The sequence below is a fragment of the Typopeltis vanoorti genome, chromosome 21 (assembly GCF_054136105.1).
Source record: "Typopeltis vanoorti isolate ZY-2024b chromosome 21, IOZ_Tvanoo_1.0, whole genome shotgun sequence".
In the NCBI taxonomy this organism is placed as follows: Eukaryota; Metazoa; Arthropoda; class Arachnida; order Uropygi; family Thelyphonidae; genus Typopeltis; species Typopeltis vanoorti.
In genome coordinates, this window is record NC_143569.1 from 28682505 (window position 1) to 28704783 (window position 22279).

Genomic DNA, 22279 nt, shown 5'->3' on the forward strand with positions numbered 1-22279 from the left:
CGATGGAAACGCATTCACCAGAAACTAAACATGTGTGAAAATGGTTGAAATGAGTTAGTAACGGATGAGTCAGTCTGAGTGCTGTCTTCTGTATTGCTTCGAGTATTTTAGAGAACTCTCAGGGGTACATTTTCAAATCTGTAAGCAGTACCCGATGTACGAGTAGATTTTGATTTGTTCGGGGTGAATAGCTGTTCTAAGGTAAAGTAACGCCTTGAACGAAAGAGGAATCCTATTTTGTTGTTTGGAATTTACATTTCATGAAATTGGAATTTCAACAACTAGCTCTAATTAAGTTTATGATTACATATGCCTCTCATAACTGTGCAACCAGTTGGCTATTTTCACCCACAGAATATTTTATATGTCCTAAAAGGTTACGCTCCAGATTACCAATTCGAAAAGCACAGGTTCGGTTGTTTTTTAAATGTCCTCATTCATTGAGAACACACCAGTTTATATCAGTCAGTATAATCCAGAATATGACTACTGCTGTTGTAGCTCTAATGTCAGTGGTCAGGAGTACAAATGACACTTTCTTTCAGTTCTAAATCAGAATTCTTTTGTTGTTCAAATAGAAGTGTTCTTGAAGTCTAAATAGAAGTAGTTTTGCGGTCCACATTAAGGTCGTCTCGGCCCAAATAAAAGTTTTCTTGCAATCCAAACAAAAGTGGTCTTGTAATCCAAATAAAAGTGGTCTTGAAATTCAAATAAAAGTGTTCTTGCACTCCAAATAAAAGTGTTCTTCCAATCCAAATAAACGTGTTTTTGCAATCCAAATAAACGTTCTTGTAATCCAAATAAAAGTGTTCTTCAAATCTAAATAAACGTGTTCTTGCAATCCAAATAAACGTTCTTGTAATCCAAATAAAAGTGTTCTTCAAATCTAAATAAACGTGTTCTTGCAATCCAAATAAACGTTCTTGTAATCCAAATAAAAGTGTTCTTGCAATCTAAATAACAGTGTTCTTGACTCCAAATAAAAGAGTTCTTGCCATCCAAATAAAAGTGTTTCTGCAACCAAAATAAAAGTGGTCTTGCAATTCAAATAAAAGTGTTCTTGCAATACAAATAAAAGTGTTTTTGCAATCCAAATAACAGTGTTCTTGACTCCAAATAAAAAAGAGTTCTTGCAACCAAAATAAAAGTGGTCTTGCAATCCAAATAAAAGTGTTTTCGCGAATCCATTTAGGAATGCGCTTGGATACCAAGTGTAGTCCGAACAGAGGTGCTGAATAGTAGTAGAACTCAATTTTTCTGTAAATCCACATGCACACGCTATGTAATGAGTGTTTTTACTGAAATTGGCGATGCATTGAGGAAACCAATCAACAGAGATAATTCTCTACACGTGTAGTAACCTATCACTTGGATCAGGTAAATACGTGTTGGTTACTTCTGATTGCTTTTTGTACGTTAATATGATAACGAAACTCCATCTTTTGCAGTAGAAAGTGGTTCTAGGGAACATCACACTGTCCAATCACCATTACCACATATGTCCTTGTTATCAAAGGTAGAAGTTGTGCATATGATGAGTCTTTTTTGAAGATCTCGATGATGACAATTTCACTATTTCATTAACTCATTCTACTTAAAAAGAAAGATTAAAATAATCGATTCCTAACTCATTTTAAAGATGTATGGAAATTAGGATTTTTTTCTCTTTCTATCATCAGTTAGAAAGCTGCTATCTAAGGCAGCGTGTCATCAAAAACTTCCACAAAATTAATGTTGATGATCAAACTAACGACATTTTTGCTCTTCCCTGGGACTCCATCATTGAACAGCGTCAACGAAAAGATGCAGAAAGAGATTCAGAGCAAATATTTAAAAAAAAATACTGAAGTGTTCTCTCGACGCTATTTTAAATCATTTGGGCCACAGATAAATAACTTTATTGAAAGTTAAAAAAAATAAGTGCAGATATAAAATGTAACATTTTAAGAATTCCCACACGAGGATAAAAATCTTCCAATGCGTAGAAAATGCACGTGTTATTTGCAAAAGGACTTAAAGTATGAAAACGGGTTCTATTGTTTTTATTACTATCAAATATAGTAATCGATACTCGGTTCCCTCTCTCTTAAAGAAGCTCATTTTTATCACTATTTTACAAGTATAATTTCACAAAGAATAATCACAAGGAACGAGACAGAATTCTTATTCAGAAAAACAGAATAATAAAAAGGAATTTTGAAAACTTTGTTACAAAAAGTCTTTTTCAGCTGAAGAATTTAAAGCATGGAAAAAGAAGTTAAGTAGAAGCGGCATCTGTAATCCTTCAGAATATCAAGTTTCGTTCAGTGTATTTTCTATGCAGCATAAAGATGTATAAAGAAAGATCTGATAGGTATAAAGGCAAATCAAACACTCACTACAATGCTTTGCTGTAGACTTTTTTCAAAGCGGTATATAAAGCCATAGAGAAGAATAAAGTGGGGGAAATATGTAGAAGGCAGTGGATCGCACTCGCTTTGTATTTTTAAGAATAGCATCTGTATTTATGAGTGAAAAATTGGAGAATCTCTTCAAAATTTGTTGGTATTTCTTTCTAGATTAAATCCATCTAACTTCGACTTGACTTAAGATATATAGCTCGCATTTTACTTCCACTAGTACTACTTTATACAAAGTAATTACTGTGTAGAAAATTTTAAATAGCAAAGGGGTGTTTAGATACGTACAGCGTCTATAAGAAACTTTAAGTAACAGTATAATTGAATTTCTCTTGTGTTAATAATTTTTCATATTTAACCTCATATTAAAAAGTGTAAGGCACTGCATGTATATATTGAACACTTAAAATCCGATGGCACTTGTAAAAAGGAAATGCGTTTAAAGGGAAGGGAAGTTAGATATGTGAAGAGCGAATTAACTGATTTGAAAAAGAGAAAAGCAATTCACAATGAAAAGCTGAGTGCTATGCAGAAAAACGAACTTCCGAGGGGTAACTCTAAAAAGCTGACATTGATATAGAAAATTTATAGTAGAATAAAATTCCAAGACAGTAAATATTCCATTCATTCTTCGGTTAAATTTTATCTCAGTTTTATTTTATTTTTCTATTTTTATATTGAATATAATATTCCGTTTCGTGTTTCGAATAGCTTCTTATCTTCCATACATTTTCTCTTTTAAAGCAGCTTTGGGAAAACCTCAAATGCGAAGTCAAATACCTACCAGAAATAGCTTGAAAAGTAAATTTCGTGAGAATAGAATTGAAAAGAGGATCTCCACAATTCTCTAGACTTTGTCTGCGAGCACACAAAAATAGGTGAAAATACTGATAGTCGAATTTCATTTAAAAACGTTTCACAAATGTAAGTTATTAGGTCTATTATAAGAATTGCCCATTTTCAAAATGACGGTAAAATAGACCATATGATATTTCAGAATAAAACCTCCCTAAGTCAGAGCATCACAGCCAAGAAAATAGCTCAAATATTCTATTGTACGTGTCTTGTAATCACACGCCAACAAATCCCTACGTAAGAACGAAGATATATGGTCCTAAAGGAAATGCACTTCATCATAAAGAAATATTCATGAAAAATACGTCATTAAATATTTTTATACTTTTTTATTATTCTCGTTTTACCGTTTAAACAATTGTACGGATTAGTTATCTTGAATAATTGCTGGATCAACAAGGCTATAAGGCCATCATATTATGTCTATTCATTGAGTGTGTTTTTTCTGGTCGGTTTTTGATTTACGAGATAAAATCCCCCTTCCATCTTAGTATTAGACATCGTGAGGATATAAAGCGTCAGTAACAGACTGTACAGAACTTCTCTTTGTCATCAGAGAGAATCTCTGTTTTGTTTATTACTGAAACAGACTTTCTTTTGTCATCAGTTCCCCCCCCCCCAAGAATCAGTTTTTACGAGAGATGCTGCAATAGCGATTTCTATCGGATGAAAATTGCATGAGCAACTTGCAAAAATGCTGCTCCAGAGAAATATACATTGCTTGCTACTGTGTACTTGATCATTAAAAGAATAATGTTCATAAGAAAATATTTAAATAACTTTTAAACGAAGCAGACAAATGGAAGCAGAAAAAACACAAATAAAATTCACAGTAAACCTGTGAACATCAACATTATATTTAGATTTTGATTATTTCTCGCACTGCAAAATAAATTGAAAAGCAGAAAAGTTTGGAGACTTCAATAGATGAAATTTATTCTGGAAAAAAAAAAAGATGAAAGGAAGGGAAAACCGTGTTACTGATTTTAAAAGAAGTGCTGGCAGAAAATCAATGACTAATTTTTAAAAAAAATCCATCGTATGATTAATATTGAAAATGCATTAAGGATATCTTCCTTAATAATAATTTGAACTTCACAGTTGGGAAGGGGAAACAAACCAACCAAATATTGAAAGAGGAAAGAAATAAATGGAGAAAAATGAAGATAGAGAAAATGTGTTTGAAAATTGCACAACGATGCACACTGCACAACTGTCTGATGATCGGTGGTTAATATAAAAAATAAATAAATTCGTTTTTATTCAAATATTTAGAGATAAAAACGGACTAATGACATTCCAGGTGTAATATAAAAACGAAAAATAAACAATATCTGCAAAACAATAAAGATTGAGGATATTTTACTCCTATCAATACATTGCAAGAAAAACTGTAAAAAAATTAAAGATTCAGGAGATGAGAGCTTATAAAAAGAAAGAAAACCGAGTCAAAATCAATCAGAATATGATGATAAACCTGCGACAGAAACAACGTCAAAATTGGCTTATGAAAGTAACTTTTGATTAACTTGAAAACGTTCTTTGATAACACTTCAAAGGATAATTAGATTAACTTAATAGAATTAAAGAAAGATTTATAGCGTTCAGGTACAGCTTCTTGCCGTTCTATACACGAAAAGGAATGTTGGGCTCCAATATGGTCCAACCATAAGATTTCCCAAAGTAAACGACGCTCTCTCTCTCCCTCTCTGTCTTGCACACTACAGAAGAAAGACGTCAAGTCTGGGCTCCTGTGATTGATCTTAGAGGTGCACTGAGCTGATGTATCACCTTGTTCAGATATACAGCACCACGATATATTAGCGACCGCATATCCGTTAATTCTCGTGACAGGGACAAATTGTCCCCCAAGGAATAAAAGAGCAGAATTGTACGACTGTCGAGGATAAAGGAAGATGTACCACAGAAAGATTTCATCTACTCATCCTTCTCCTTCTCTGTCGTCGATGATAGTGGAAGGGTCGACAGGGATTGACGACATTATTTCAGTAAGTACAGTGCTACGATCGTTGAGTTCCTTCCTCTGTTATCTCAGCTGAAGAAGGAGGTAGCAGAAAACTTGAGGCGATTGCACGTGGGAGGTAATTAACAGAGGCAACTGCTGAAAAATGCATGGCGATAGGAAAAGAGTGAAGAAGGAAGAAAAGCTAATGTAGCGAGAGATAGTAGAGAAAACAATAAGCAAAGGAAGAAACAGTCACACAGAGAGAGAGGGAAATAACATAGAAGAAGAGAAAAGATCAAAATATATGGAGAAAACGAAGGAATGAGACAGCATTCATATAATGTCAAGTGTTTGTACGTGTGCCTGGCAAACCAGTAGCAAATGTAAGTAGCTGTTAGCGATCGGATAATAAAAATAACCGGACGCATCTGAAGAACCGAATTGTTCGTTTAGTAACCTCTTGAGTTTCGTCTTAGATTTATTTCTGCCTGTTAAGGTACGTAGAGTTAGAACCAATTTAAGATTCGATGAATTATGACAGCGTAACTATGGATATGAGCAGGAACCTTGCTATCTCAGCATGAACCCGATAATTTGCATTTACCTAAAATCTTAAGATATGCTCGCATCCTGAAAAAGTTTCAAATTATCTTTCCATCCAAAGGACATGACCGTTTATCCTGGTCCGCTACTCAGGATATTTTCCTGACAGTCAATAAAAAAGTGACGAAAAAGAATGATAAAATGGCTGCACACGCTTGATAATTTCCTCAATGTAAAAAATCAAATTAAGCAATGAATATTAACCGTATTGAAATGATTAGTGCAGAATTAAACTGTTAATTATTTTAGTAATAAACTTAATAATGGAGGATATAATCGGAGAAAATTAAAAAAAAAATATTTTGCTCATGTGACTGTTAGAAGAATCAAATATATCATTATAAACCAATGAAATACTTTAATAATGTGAAATATATTGCGGGGGCGGCTAATGCAAATTATCAGGCGGTGATTGATTCATTCAATCCAATATCCTTGGAGGGTAATGGATGGCAATGCTGTAGCCAATGAAGTTCTAACTGAGGCTCGGCTATTGCTGTTACCCTCCTGCCATGATCAGAGCTTTAATTGCTCAATAACACCTTATCCATACACTGACCTCTACAGATAACGGGGAAGATGAAAAGCATTCTTGCTTCGCCCCTTTAAGCCAGTCCTTATAAGGATAAGGACTATGAAATTATCAACAAGTGCACAATTTTTGTCGAAAATACATTCCAACTTAATCAGCCTATTCAAATGCACTATAAACCATTACTATTCCTAAATTTATTTATTTTTCTAAGAACGAAATTAACGGAGCTTTCCCCCCCCCATCGAAGCTGTGCAGCGGTCTTAGAATAGACACGTAATTCGTAATGTACTTTTCCTGAAAAAAAAAAAAACCTAATTCAGTTCAGTCCATATCTTCCTATTTACATAAATAAGTCATTTCCTTGGCACAGCATATCCTTCAAATTATTTTATTTATATGCGAATTGCCTAACAGTCATTGATGAGTACTGGTTGTTTGTTGGCTGCAAATTACCTAAAAATAATGGATGTATGAAGTAATTTTTCTTGCTGCCGATTGTTGATGTTCCAACAATATTTGAATACGATTTCAGCAAAGTATGCACGCACTACAAAAGGCTAAAACTAAATGAAAAAATTAACAGATAAATACTTAGAGGAATAACCATAACACCTATACAATACATCATTTTATTTACTGTTGAACTAGGAATGCAGAATTTTTAAAATGCGCACATATTTACGTTAGGAAAAGAATTGCAGTTTTACCTTCAACAAGAGATAAATACCATTCTCAACAAATATTGCTAGAACTTTATGAAAAACAAATGATCTGTTTATTAAAAGGACACTTCAGTATTTATCAATAAAATAAACACATTGTATTGAACGAACATGTGCTTTGTGTTGCCTAAGTGAAGTTTGGTATTTCCAAGTGTATTCCTTTATAAATGCTCACTGTTGCAAATATATTTACGTGAAATAGCAAATGTTCAACATTGCACGTATAGTACGATATACACTTTCTTTAGTCAGCAATAACAAGTATCATTTACTAATTGAATTTACAGCTAAAAATCAGACAATACTTTTTAAAAAAGAAATGCAACTGATTTAGTTTCAAGACAAGCAAAGAGTAATCCAAGTGTTCTTCCATTGTAAGAATAAAAATTCAAAATAATGCTTACACACCTTTTATTGTAGACTTTATGTATTTGTAATTTTGCTTAAGTGGAAAATTATCATATACATTGCCATCCCCCGTGTGGTGGCAGGGATAAGAATAACCTCACTGTAGCCCATGCATGTCGTACGAGGCACTAAAATGGGTACCCAGGGAGGGTAATGGATGGCAATGCTGTAGCCAGTGAAGTTCTAACTGAAGCTTGGCTATTGCTGTTACCCTCTTGCCATGATCAGAGCTTTAATAGCTCAATAACACCTTATCCCTACACTGTCCTCTACAGATAACGGGGAATATGAAAAGCATTCTTGCTTCGCCCTTTTAAGCCAGTCCTTATAAGAACTATCATATATATCACTGATCCAGGGTAATAGATGGCACTGCTGTAGCCAATAAAGTTTTAACCGAGACTCTCATTGCCGTTACCCTGGGACGTTGACTTTCGCCCTCTTAGGTTTCTTCCGAAATTTTGCTCCGTGTGAGGGTGGTTAGATATCGGGGGTTTTGTCTGGGAGAGCATTTTGAGTCTCCGGGGAGGGTGTTCTCCGGCATGGCCCGGTGAGGGGCTGTATCGCTGGATGCTTTTCCCTGGAATATAAGCGGTTCTGCTCATATTCCGGGGGGGGGGGAGCCCGTCACTGAGTGGAGCCAACGCTGAGTTGGACGGTCTTTCGGCCACTATGGAGTGGTCTAGGGATCGTCCTAATTTTTAGAGATGGCTTTACTTATTCAGTAGATAATGAAGTTTTAACTGAAGTTCGGCTATTGCCGTTACCCAGCCATGACCAGAGTTTATAGCTAAATAGCACTCCATCCACACAGATTTTCTTCAATCAAATGAATGGATAAAGATTCAAGGACTCAGTCCATCTCACCCCCCCCCCAAAAAAAATTATCATATTCACGTGTGGTGGCCGGGTTATGAATAGCGCCGCTGTAACCAATGCATAACCTAAGAGGCGACTAAAATGGACGTTTGGAGAGTTTCGCTCTCATAAGTTTCCTCCGGAATTTTGCTCCCGGTGAGGGGGGGGGCAAAATTCCGGAGGAAACTTGCCCTGAGAAAGCATTTTCACTCTCCGGAGATGGTGTTTTCCGGAGTGGTCCGTGATGGGCCTTGTCGGTAGATGGTTTTCTCTGGAATATGAGCGGTTCTGCTCAGTGGTGGGGGGGGCGTCACTGAGTGGAAACAACGCTGAGTTGGACGGTCTTTCGGCCACTCGTAGGGAGTAGTCTGAGGGATCGTATTAATTTTCAGAGAGGGCTTTACTTTAAGTAAAGTCCTCTCTGTAAAAAAAAAAAAAAGCCCCAATGTAGCTCATGCATGTCGTATGGTGATTAAAATGGGTACCCAGGGAGGGTAATGGATGTCAATGCTATAGCCAATAAGGTTTTAACTGAGGCTCGGCTATTGCTGTTACCATGATTAGAGCTTCTAGCTCTATATTACCCCATCGATACATTTTCTCCCCATGTGGTGGCCAGGATAAGAATAGCTCCACTGCAGCCTATACATGTCGTACGAGGCAACTAAAATGGGTACCCAGGGAGGATAATGGATGTCAATGAAGTTTTAACTGAGGCTAGGCTATTGCTGTTACCCTCCTGCCATGGTCAGAGCTTATAGCCCTATAATACCCCATCCATACATTTTCTTTACAGATAACGGGGAATATGAAAGGCATTTTTGCTTCACCTGTCTTAGCCAAAAAAAAAAGAAAAAAAAAAGAAGAACATTTCATATATATTTATATATATAAATTTCATATATATATATGTAAAATATATAAAACATATTTGGATAAAACAGCATTTTTTCCCTAAATCTGAATTTATTAAAAACTACTAAAGCTCAAATATGTGTCAATTGATCTGAAGCAAAATAAATTCTGAATATCCTCGTAATTCGTTTTCTTCAGAAAACTGAATAAAGGCAATCATTTGTGATTGATTTCGTAAGCAACACATTGACAACTGAGTTTAAAGATATCAGGAAAATCGTTCCAATTTTTTTTCTTTTTTTTCCTTTTCCACTAATTCATACATCCCGCATGTCGGTATGGCTGAATGACAGTGTATTCAAGCTCTGTCGTTCCTTAGCTGCTTCTATCTTGAAAGGTGGCCTACTTTTGCCACTACAATGAAATGATTGATTATACGAGGATATTTCTTAGCACACATAAAAAAAAAAAAAAAATGACGGATATCTCCTACTGGCGCCCTCTATAATAATGGAGAGTGCCAGATTGATTTGTGAAAAAATATTATTGAACGAAGAGTTATCAAAAGTGACAGTAAAATCAGAGTTAATGGTTAAGGTTTTAAAACTTAAAAATATTCTAGAGAAACTCGGATAACATGGGTTAAAAGATTTGCACCATCTGGATATTAGAAACTCCGGTGTCTGTCATTGATCTGCATTCAAAAACACGGTACTGAACACCTAAAAAGAAAACTAAAAAATAAATATTTATCACATTAATATGTTCGACTTATAACAGTTTCAAAGATTCGCCTTAGATGGAAAGATGAACATTTGTTTCGGAACGGACACCTTGAGTTTTTCTTTTTTTTTCCTCTTTCTTATTTTTATTTATTTATTTTGGAAATGGTGTATAATGCGGACAATGTATAAAGGTGTTTCAAGTTAAAATTAGATGACAATCCTCGTATAGACTTGGTAGGATGTCCGTTCTAAAACTGGCGTTTTAATGATTGATCAAAATTTTAATGATTGATCAAAAAATTAATCAAATGCACGTTTTAAACGTGCATTTGACAGTCGGTTTTAACACATTACTTCCGCATTCCACAATTTTAACTAAATTATCAAATTACCTACCTGGAAACAAATTCACGTTTTCTGAAAACGTATGAATGATTCTGGTAAAAATCTCGTATTTACTGTTACTTAAAAACTTTTCAGACTCTTTCTTCAAAATGACCACTTCAATCTACCACTGATAGTGAATACATAAGCTTCAGAACTTTTGAAATGAACGACTGCAAGAAATACGGGATTCTTCCCATTTTCAGAAAAATGCTGCTGCCAGGTGAGTAACACCCTAAAAAAAGCATATAAAAAACAGTGAAATATGGCCCTGTAGAATCTTATGTTTTTAACTAGTAGAAAGCATACACTATCATAATTCGTTTTTAGCACGCGTTGTATGTGAGGAGGGGGAGGGCAATGAAAAAAACCAGCCGGCAGATTTAATAGGTGGCTTGCAGGCATGTTAAGTCTGCTGTAAGTATTAGTAGTAAAATCTGCTCTGCTAAGCGTGTTATAGCAAGTTTTACTACAGCTGACCCTGCAGAATTGTGCCTTAGAGAGAGGGATAAAACACGAGAGATCGAGCATTGATACAGTTCATAATGTGTACAGATTAACTACGAATCTATTTGCATCTCTCCCATTTACTATTCCTTTACCACTGTTCAATGCTATGGCTAAATGATAACAGTAAAACACATGTGCCATCAATTCTATAACCTAAATGACGTACCATCATTCATTTAAGCTTTGTCTCTTATTACTGAAAAAAATGGAGTAGGAGACAACAATACTATCGCTTACCTCAATTTCCCGAACTATTCACGTTCGATGCAACACTCAAGATTCGATGCGAGAGTACGGTATTTGCATATCTGTACGCTCAGACTTAATATAAGAGAAAGAAGAATGGATCTCCCTTCTTTGATATTCTTAAATTTAAAAATATCCCCTCCTACTTAAAAACTTATCAAAATATCCGATTGTGCCCACCAATCTTTTGACACCATTCACGTGACCCTTCAACACAAACAGCGCTTTTGAAGTTATTCTGTAATTTTTCAATTCTCTACATAAATTAAAAAACATAACGTTTGTCACTTATAGTTTGATAGAGTCTCTGACAGTGTTCTTTTCTTTTCGCAATCACTTCCGTTTTATGTTCTTTGGAGCAGCAGCAACGGAAGTTCCAAAGAACACAAAAACGGAAGTAATTTTGTTCTTCTGATTCTTATATTTGCTCCAATCGAATTAATGACGTAACTGTTACTGAAATGAAGACACTGCCTACATTCGACCTAAATTTACATCCCTTAGAGGAAATCTTAGTTCACTGACAACTGTGCCTTGGCATAATCAAAAAAGGAAGCACATCTAATTCGGATTGTAAAATCATCAGATTTTACAATTCAAATTGGATGTGCTTCATACTGAACTAATTAAAGATTGCAGCAACTGACTGCAAAAATGATATCTTCTAAAATAACCATCTAAAATGCTTTCTGATTCCATACCTGGAATACGATAAAGTAATGACAAAAGAGCGATACTCTTTTGTCATTAATTTGGAAGCTTAGTCAGCTACATAACTTTCATCTTTGGTCTTAGTAAATTAACTTTTATAATATGATGCTACAATGACGAGAATCCTTGTGCTCCTAATGCTATTCAGAATCTATTTATACATATACTAGCATCTATTCTGTTATCAGTTTTGTTACTATTAATTCACCTAAAAAGGACCTTGGAAATTTCGCCCAGCTTGTTACTAAAATCGAAACCAAGTCTACTGATCTTATCGTGGTGAAATTGCCACGAAGCAACGTAGATACCATTAACGAAGGTAAATCTGACTTTTAAAGGAAAAATGTGGGAAACCAGCCTTCAAATAGTAGTACGTTGGGCCTCCTGTCCTCAGCTAAGGCAACTGGCCGCTCCTGCTTCTGTCTCTTTCTCATTCTAATGGTCCTCCCACCACTGCAGTACACTCCGAGAAAAAGAAATCGACCCACTGGTATCATATTTTTGCTCAAACTCGTCTGCTAATGATTAAATTCTTTGTCAGTTCCAAAAATAAATAAATACAAACATACATAAGTAAAATTAATGTTGTGGTGAAATATGTTCTTATATACCCAACCATGTCCGGTTTATTCCTTACAAGGGAAATAAATCCACGATATCCCTTGTCGTCCATTTCTTCAACCTCGAAACAAGTAGAAAATAGAATGGCCACCGCTGCTAAGAAACAGTAATTAATCAATGATAGCCAGTATCGATTACGATGCACTTGATCCACAGGAAATATGCTTGCCTATATGATACATCTTTGAACGATGGCAATGGGATGTTCAGAGAAAAGATCGCTTGCTTCTTTCTCCCCATTCAGACTTCTCTTTTATGAAAGTAAAACCTCATAGAAAAAAAAACTAGTTAATTTCAATTCACGTAAAGTACAACGTGTTGTTCTTGAAAAAATTATCCCTCTGACCATCCTTTATTATTTCCATCGAAACCAAACTGTTCTCGAGTGACGCATTACAACTTGATAGTTCCACTCGAAATACATCGTTAAAGAAAATAAAAGTTGTGAAATAACACAACTTACTTTCTTTAAAAATTTTTATTATCATTTTCACATATTTATCAGGGACGACAAAGGTTCTAATAATAATCCATAATACCTCTCTTTCAATAATGGCAAAAGATTTGGCAAAATCTATAAAATGTAGGTATAAATAACTTATCAGTTCCTTAGTTTGTTAACCTGAAAATAAACATAAACATGGAACGTGTTTCCGGCTTTTCTAAAATCGACTTGCTCATGATTAGGAGGGGGAATAGACTAATTCCCCCTTCAATCTTCGCATTTATTTTTGCTTTGATTTGGATTTATGATTATCATTGTCTAAATTATTATTATAGATAACTAACAATTTATGTGTGACAATTTCTTTAGCTGCTTTAACCACTCTTCTTCTTCTTCTTCTATTACGTTCAATATTTCATGTTTAGAGATAGGTACCAATGTAATATTTAAATCTATACTTGTAGAAAATTCCTTCATTACTAAAATTCTTATGTCGGTTATATTGTGTTTTACATTTAAGTTATCATCAAAATGCTCTCTCCTTTTTTCAGCATTCGTATCTTCTTCACCTAACAAATGCACCATTTGTTTTCCTTATAGCATTTACTTCGTTCCTTATTTCAGAGAAAATTTGCCCTGAGCATCATTAAAAATATGCTTATACAATATTCCAGTGCATCCTTGTGTGTTTCTACTGCCATGCTGTACACCTATTTAAATAGCATTTAAATTATGTGCCTTTCTTCTATGAGTTTCCACGTTTTATTTGATAGCTTTTCTTAGTACCCATATATATGAAATAATATTAATACACGTAAGGGGAAGATGACATAAAACTAGATATGAGATTATAAGATATGTTTTTCTTTTTCTGTTATGATTTATTTTGCATTTAACTTAGAAATATTATCCTCTAATTTGGATTTTAAATTTTCTTATTTCAACACAGCTTTAGTTTAAGCTTAGCTGTCAGTAAGTGATCCTACATCAACTCCTAGCCTTGCTTTAATATATAAGCGTGATCAAATTTGCTTTTTTTCATATGATATCCATGTCATTTTATGTATGTCTTTATATTTAAATAAGCTTTTTCCTCTCACAAGAATATTCATTTAATTAAAAAAGCTACCAGTATATCACCATTCTCACGATTTCTTTGACAACATGCTTCTTTACATACTGCTCTCTCGTCTTCATTATTTCTTGGGCCAACTTTGGCATTCGCATCACCATAAAAATAATCCTTCGATACGCTTCTGTAATTTTGTAATTCCGATTTGCTATTAGCGTACTATAAATAATTACTATTAATATATTTAAAGTACTGAATATTTTCTATACTTGCAATATAGTACAAATATTTGCAATATCATTATTGTTAGTTAAAATTTTGAACCATTAAATAATTAAAACTAGGAAAATAAAAATGTTATAAGATTTCTTTATAAACTTTTGTACTTCCAATGCTAGAATATTGTCTTTTGACTTTCTTTTTATAACAGAATATCTTTTGAATTCTCAATAATAAATAAACGGCTTGCATAAGATCGTCTTACATCCAGTGAGTATGAAACAGAGAATTTCATTGTGTGTAGAAAGTTCATTTGAAGCTAAGTTTATCCACTTCTTATGAACTAAATATCTTTACAACTGAAAACTTCTACTTCCAAAAAAATAAAATAAATAAATGAAATAAAGCTTTGAAACCGAAAAAAAAGAAGGAATTGTGTTTCTAACAGAGTTTGAAATCTATCTACAAACTATGTCCTTACTGTCCTTGTTGAAAAACTCTGATTATGTGAAATCCCAGTTGGTGTGGATTTCTGAATGATTTTTCTTCGTGTTGTTTATCTCGGCTAGAAAAGGGAATGACATTTTTCAAGGAAAAAGAAATCTCTCTTTTCCCTCCTGTTCAAACTCCGACACATAACGGAAAACGGAAACGAGGAGATTCCGCATGAATTTCTTAGTCCACTAACCAAAGAAAGACCCAACTTTGTCGATAAGGCGCCATCTATCTCCAAGGGTTGGACATGAGATTGTAGCGAGATTCTGTGAGAACAGCGGCTGACTCAGCAGCCTAAGCGGGCCCGTAAGTGGAAAAGAAAGCCGCTGCTCGAAAAAAAAAAAAAAGAAAGAAAAAAAAGAAAAAAAAAGAAAGGAAGGCTAGTTTTCAAGAAGCCGCGCTGTCTAAAGCACCCTCGTAGTGAATGGAGACCGTAAAAACGGATAAAGTATCTAACTAAGCGTGACCAACTGCTGCGATAGCCCAGACGAAAGGTTAGAGAGCGCAATAATTGACTTCCTCGTGGAGAAACAGAGAAAAGAGGGAGTTTGGGATGCGAAGAGGAGAAATGTATGGCTGGCGAACAAAGAGAGAATGGAATATAAGAACGGATCTATAGGATCGTCGAAAGCAAACGAACATGTAGTTCGAAAAATGGATGTCCAAACAAGCGAATGTTGATATTCTCAGAAATAGAAAATAGAAATGAAGTCTTTACATGGCAGAGTGGGGCGAAGGCGAGAAAAAAAATGTTTCGCTGGAAGTGAAAATGAGAACTTGCAGAAGCAAATAAAAGTATCTGAAGCTGGAAAAAATCTGCATCCGGAAGGGAAATGGAACGGTCAGCTTTCTGCATGTGACTGTTTTAGTATAGCAATCTGACTTGCTCATGCGAAGCTATTCAATTCTCAACGAATGTGAACGTACTCCGAAAAACAAATACTCTGTTAAGCAGAAAATGCGTAGCAAATTCGAGAAGAAAATAAATAACAAATTCATCGAACAGTAATCAATCAGAAAAATATTCAAGGAACAACAATTAATCTGAAAAAATCATCCCGCAACAATTGATCAGGAAAAATTCACAAACAACAATTAATCATAAAAATACTCATGAAACAACAATTAATCAGAAAAAATCATCCAGTAACGATTTATGTGGAAAAATTCACAAGCAACAATGAATCAGAAAAAATAATCTAGTAAAAATTGATCTGTAAAAATTCACAAGCAACAATTAATCATAAAAATACTCATGAAACAACAATTAATCAGAAAAAATCATCCATTAACGATTTATGTGGAAAAATTTACAAGCAACAATGAATCAGAAAAAATAATCTAGTAACAATTGATCTGTAAAAATTCACAAGCAACAATTAATGAGAAAAATATTCATGAAATAACAATTAATCAAAATATCATCCAGCAACAATTGATCAGGAAAAATTCACAAGCAACAATTAATCATAAAAATATTCATGAAACAACAATTAATCGGAAAAATCATCGAGCAACAATTGATCAGGAAAAATTCACAAGCAACAATTAATCAGAAAAATATTCATGAAACAACAATTAATCAGAAAAAATAATCTAGTAACAATTGATTGGGAAAAATTCTCAAGCAACAATTAATGAGAAAAATATTCATGAAACAACAATTAATCAAAAAAATCATCCAGCAACGACCGATCAGGAAAAATTCACAAGCAACAATTAATCATAAAAATATTCATGAAACAACAATTAATCGGAAAAATCATCGAGCAACAATTGATCAGGATAAATTCACAAGCAACAATTAATGAGAAAAATATTCATGAAACAACAATTAATCAAAAAAATCATCCAGCAACAATTGATCAGGAAAAATTCACAAGCAACAATTAATCAGAAAAAATAAAAAAATAATCTAGTAACAATTGATTAGGAAAAATTCACAAGCAACAATTTATGAGAAAAATATTCATGAAACAACAATTAATCAAAAAATTCATCCAGCAACAATTGATCAGGAAAAATTCACAAGCAACAATTAATCATAAAAATATTCATGAAACAACAATTAATCGGAAAAATCATCGAGCTACAATTAATCAGGAAAAATTCACAAGCAACAATTAATCAGAAAAATATTCATGAAACAACAATTAATCAGAAAAAATAATCTAGCAACAATTGATCGGGAAAAATTCGCAGGCAACAATTAATCAGAAAAATCATCCAGTAACAATTTATCTTGAAAAATTCGCAAACAACAATTAATCAGAAAAATATTCATCTAACTACAATTAATCAGAAAAAATCTTTTTTAACAACTGATCTGGAAAAATTCATAATCAACAATTAATCAGAAAAATATTCATGAAACAACAATTAATCATAAAAAATCATCCAGCAATAATTAATAAGGAAAAATTCAAAAACAATAATTGATCAGGAAAAAGTTCAAGGAACAATTAATCGAAAAAAGCCTCATCTCGAATAGCAATTAAATGGAAAAACATTTCACCGAAATGTAATTGGCCGAAAATCTGCTTGTGATTCTTTTGACTTGTAAATTGATATAAGAAACACAGTTTGTTTAAACAGCAAATCACTGAAGAAATCCATTCCCCGAAGAATTAATTCAATGGCAATTTTATTAAAACTGGTTGAGAATTGAAATATTTTCGACACCTTAAAATCACCTCCTGTTATCAACTTTTGTAGCTCGTATTATTTAACTAATTGTGAATTATTTTAAAAACTTTTGTTCTATTCCTAAGGCTTTTCAGTTGTCATTTTATATTTAAAACAGTTTCATTTGTTGTTGGCAGCAACTGAAAAGAATTTAACAACATCTTTGATTACTTAGAATGAAATTTATTACATATGAAAACTAATGAACGTTTTAAGGTCATAAACCTAATAAATTTCCAGTTACAATTGTGTTTAGTTTCTTATTTACGTTCTAATAATTCTAAAATCCTCAAATATTTCTCCTAGGCTGCATTTAAGTCAAGGACTAGACGAAGCATAATCTTTAATACGTCACTCAGGGATAAAATGCAAGTAATTCAAAATAGGAGGGAGGTGGAACATTTTATTGAGGAAAAACACATTGGAAACGAACGTTATGCCCACCTGTTAATGCTGCTGAGCGAAATAGATCGTGTTTGGTTACGTATGTAAATAAACATTAAAACTGTTAGAATCGGCTGCAGTAGTGTAAGCTAAATGTGAAATGATTTTGAATAAATATATATGGCGGACAGATATCCAAGAAAGAAATCTGATGACAGCCAAAAAAAAAAAAGGCATTTCTTAGTTTTGCATGGCTCGTGTATATAAATAATAACATTTTCTTTCGTAAAAAAAGGAAAAAGAAGAAACGTATAATTTAAATATTGTCTGAGCCGAACTACACTTCATTCTAAAATAGAACTTGAGAAATTGACATTCAATTCTTTGATGACCGCCACTGATTCTTAGTGTTTGGTCAATTTAATGAAAATGTTAAAAATATATATTTTCTAAGAAATTAAATGTTTCGGTGAACTCCAAAAACAAATTCATAGGAAAAAATAATCGTGAACTGTTTTTTTCGATAAAAATTTTTATGATCATTGCTTTGTTGAACTCTGTTGTACAATAATTTCTTTTTTTGTTAACTTTCAAAAAATTACCACGCAGTAAACTGTGCTTCTGTGAACTATTCTTGATTATTTTTAATAGAAAAACAGAGCGTAACTCATCTTCGGATAAACAAGAATAATTGACTAAGCAAAAACTGATAGCTCAACATAATATCGTGTAAGCATTTATAGAAAACCGATAAATTTAAGAAACTGGGATTAAAATTTTATCAGTGAGTGAGAAGTCATTTGTTTAGGCTTTTTATTTTTACTTGGTAATGTTTAAGGTGTGAAAAAAATTGTCAGAAAACTACTGACTCAATGAAGTGAGGCATCACGGGATAGGCTGGCATTGAATTAATCTAGAAATAGCTTTTACATTATTTCGTATATGGTCGTGTTTAATTGTTGCTAAAAACACCTTGAATAAAGCGTTGAATGATCAGGTAGTGACTGGCGTAAGTCACTTTTAGAAAAACACAACACACGAGTTGTGGAAAAGAATTATCTCTAGACGTCAGCTTCAGTTATTAAAGCGGCACCAGTTTGTGTGTGTGTGTGCGTGCTTGCAAGACACACACACACACACACACACACAGAGAGGACACACACACACACACACACACACACACACACACACACACACACACACACACACACACACACACACACACACACACACACACACACACACAGAGAGAGAGAGAGAGAGAGAGAGAGAGAGAGAGAGAGAGGCTCAGGAGCAATTGCAAGCGATTTTCTTTGCAAAGGACCAAAAGGTATGACTGACATTTGTGCAGAAGTTCTTGGACTGCCTTCTTTGATTGTGTTCATTCTCCATTTTTGAAATGGAGAATGAACGCAATCATTTCATCAAGAATAATTTCTGAAAATATCTTGGTCTGATCAGGTGTTTCATTTTATCCAATATTATGATCGATAAAGGAGTTCAGCAGTATACTAGGGAAGTCGACCAGATCTAATGCGTAAACAGAAAGACAACATCGATTCAGAGTGACATCATAGTCGAATGTCATTTGACAGAAATGTGTGTAAGTCAACTGCGCAGTTATCATGCTTTCCTATAAAGACACTCACTGAGTCCAAAATATGACCTGATAAAGATTACAGGGATGGCTCACGGATTCGATTGTCTACAATTAAACTTGAAGAAACTAAAGCTGTTAAGCCAATCTATTAATTGCGTGGGGTCCTTACGATTGTTTTGCCATTTTGGGGGATGAAAATTCCAGTTTTCTGGAGGACGTAACTGTGCCTTAAAAGACGGATTTCATCTCGCTGTCAGACCCAAAGAATTTGAGTTTGGAGATGCGAACAATCACAAGCGGTTCCGCGACATGTAATGAACTAAATGACCTGAAATTTAAATTAAGAGTTGCGGTCCACAACTCTTTGTTCAATACAACCAACACAACTGGTCCTTAGCACGGAATCAAGGCACACAGAAACTGGACTAATGGGTGTTCTGGAGTGACGAAACATGCCACATTCCTTAGATTCGTAAAGAGTGCATTTCTAAGTGTGTTCTTCGAATGATAAAATGTGAAAGTGTTGGTGCAACAATGTGAGGTTGCTCTTGTGCAGATGAGATCCTTCGGTTTTAGTATAAGGAATGCTGCAGTGGTATTTTGGACAATTGCGGGGTGGCATACACGCGGCAGTTAAATGGTATCAGTCCTTACTCCGTCCAACATGATCACAAAACAATTATGTAAATATGTGAGAAATTAATCAGAATTAGCCCGAACACACTTCTTTCGAATCCAGTAGATTTGTGGATTGAACTGGAAGGAAGCACTGTATTAGAGAAAACCCATAAATGTGACATGTAGCGCATAACGCAAATACTGACAAAAATGCATTTAATATGACTAAAGGCCAGACGCAGCGCATTAAGGGTCAAAAATTCCCATTTCAATGGGAATTTTGGACCATTCTTGTAGGCATATGAGATCCTGGACTGTTCTGAGGTGGGCGTCCCTTGACCTCACCCGACGCTCCAGTTCACCCCACAGATGTTCAGTACGATTGAGATCAGGCCTCTGGGAAGGCCATTCAAGTGTGGTGAAGTTCATGCCCACGAACTAAGAAGTTACAGCAGCAGCCTAAGGACACAGTGCACTCTCGTGCTGAAGAAGACAATGGTCAGTTCTATCGAAATGCCACAAAGTATTGCATTGTCCAGAATGTTCAGATACCTTTCGAAGTTCAATGGTTGTGGCGCCGCAAATAGAGGTCCGAGCCCAAACCAGGAAAAACAGGACCACACCATCTCACTGCCACCCACGAATTTCATAGCAGCGGTTATGCCTTCTGGTAAGAGACGTTCACCAGGCATCCGTCACGCCCGTCCATCAGTTCGTTAGCCAATGTAGCGTTAATCATCGCTCCATAACATAACTTTCCAATCTTACACGTCCCACTGAACACGCTCTTTGTACCATTGAAGACCAGGCTGCGTGTTGTGTGGATAACTTGAGGCTTACATACTGCGGCCGTCCATGGAAACCCATGTTGTAAGCTTCGGTAATGAATATTTTTGTGTAGATTCCTGTTGCAGTGAATGCCGGAACTCCACATTAAACGTGCGGTGGCTGTTACGTATTTTCCTTCGTAGCCCCACCCCCCTGTGGTCATGTTCGGTGATTGTGGTAAGTGGGCCACTGCGGGCAGCACTTGCAGTTGGTTCCTAGAGCCTCTGTCTCAGTGTCGTATCACTGACTGTTGACCTGGGATTGCCCAATTTGTCTTTGCCTAACAGATAGGCCTGCAACATGACATCCTATCACAACGCCTCTTAAAAACTCTGTCAGTTCCCTTTCACCCGGACACAGCTGCACTGACTTGGGAGCATCATATTCCTCCAATTTAACCGGCTACAAGCATGTGACTCCTTACATGGCACTATGCACCTTGGCGATGGGGATATTCGTTGACTTCTCTAAACCTTCCCTGAAAGTGGTCTCATTTTTAAATCTACAGTGAATAGTACCATGGGTGGACTTGTGTAATTTACAATTGTTCTTTTTATTTATTTATTTCATAGATCTGAAACTCTACCTTTAGAGACCAGAAATTGTACTTTTTCAAGCCACTGAATTTCATCTTTCATCTTAAAAACAATAACAAACACCCCTGTGTACGGCAGGATCAAATCCTCAAATGCTGGCTAAAGAGAGGATAAGCGGTCTTCTTGTTCAATAGATCAGAATTGAATTGTTCATAGTGAACAATAGTCAATTATACGTTTAAAAAAATGAAAAAAAAGATTAAAAGTTCCACAATGGTTAAGAAAAAAAGCCTTCTTTTGAGGCCGATGATAATGTGCGCAAAGGCATCTAGTATCCTTAGCAAGTTGTACGTCATTGTTTTCTATGATAGCATTGTAGCCGCAAGCCTAACATAACTCCTCTGAATCATTGGGGGTTCTTAAGGTTCTTTGAGCACAAATGTCCTATTGAAACCCGTGCAGCATCGCACAGTATTTATTCATTTCTAAATGTGAAAACTGAGGAATACATCACATTTTCATAAAAAAAGCGTTAATAGTCGAGTTTTTTTAAAAAAACACTGTCCTCCACGGAATCCTAAAAGATTCCGAGAACACTACTGGAGGTTCCCAAGGGTATAGATTTATAACTTATGTTAGATATAATTTCTGAAAAAAAATCCTTTAGTGAATGAGGAAAATACTATTTTGTCATAATCAATTACTGATAATTTTATAGAAAATTTTCATAGGAGTTCCCGAAGGAGAAACATGTTGATGTAGAGGCCCACAATCTCAAAAAAGTTTAAGAAACGATGTTATATATAGAACTGTTCTGCTTTTGATAGGTCAGACGAAGATGGTTGATTACTTTTCTGAAAAGTGTCCATCTGAATCACATACAGCTATCGGGTAGGTTAGATCCCCCCCCCCCCACTTAATGCGGTGTAGTGAAAGTAGATATAATAGTAAAAGTATTGTGTGTTATATTCCATCGAGTCGTTTTCGACTCCTGGTGAC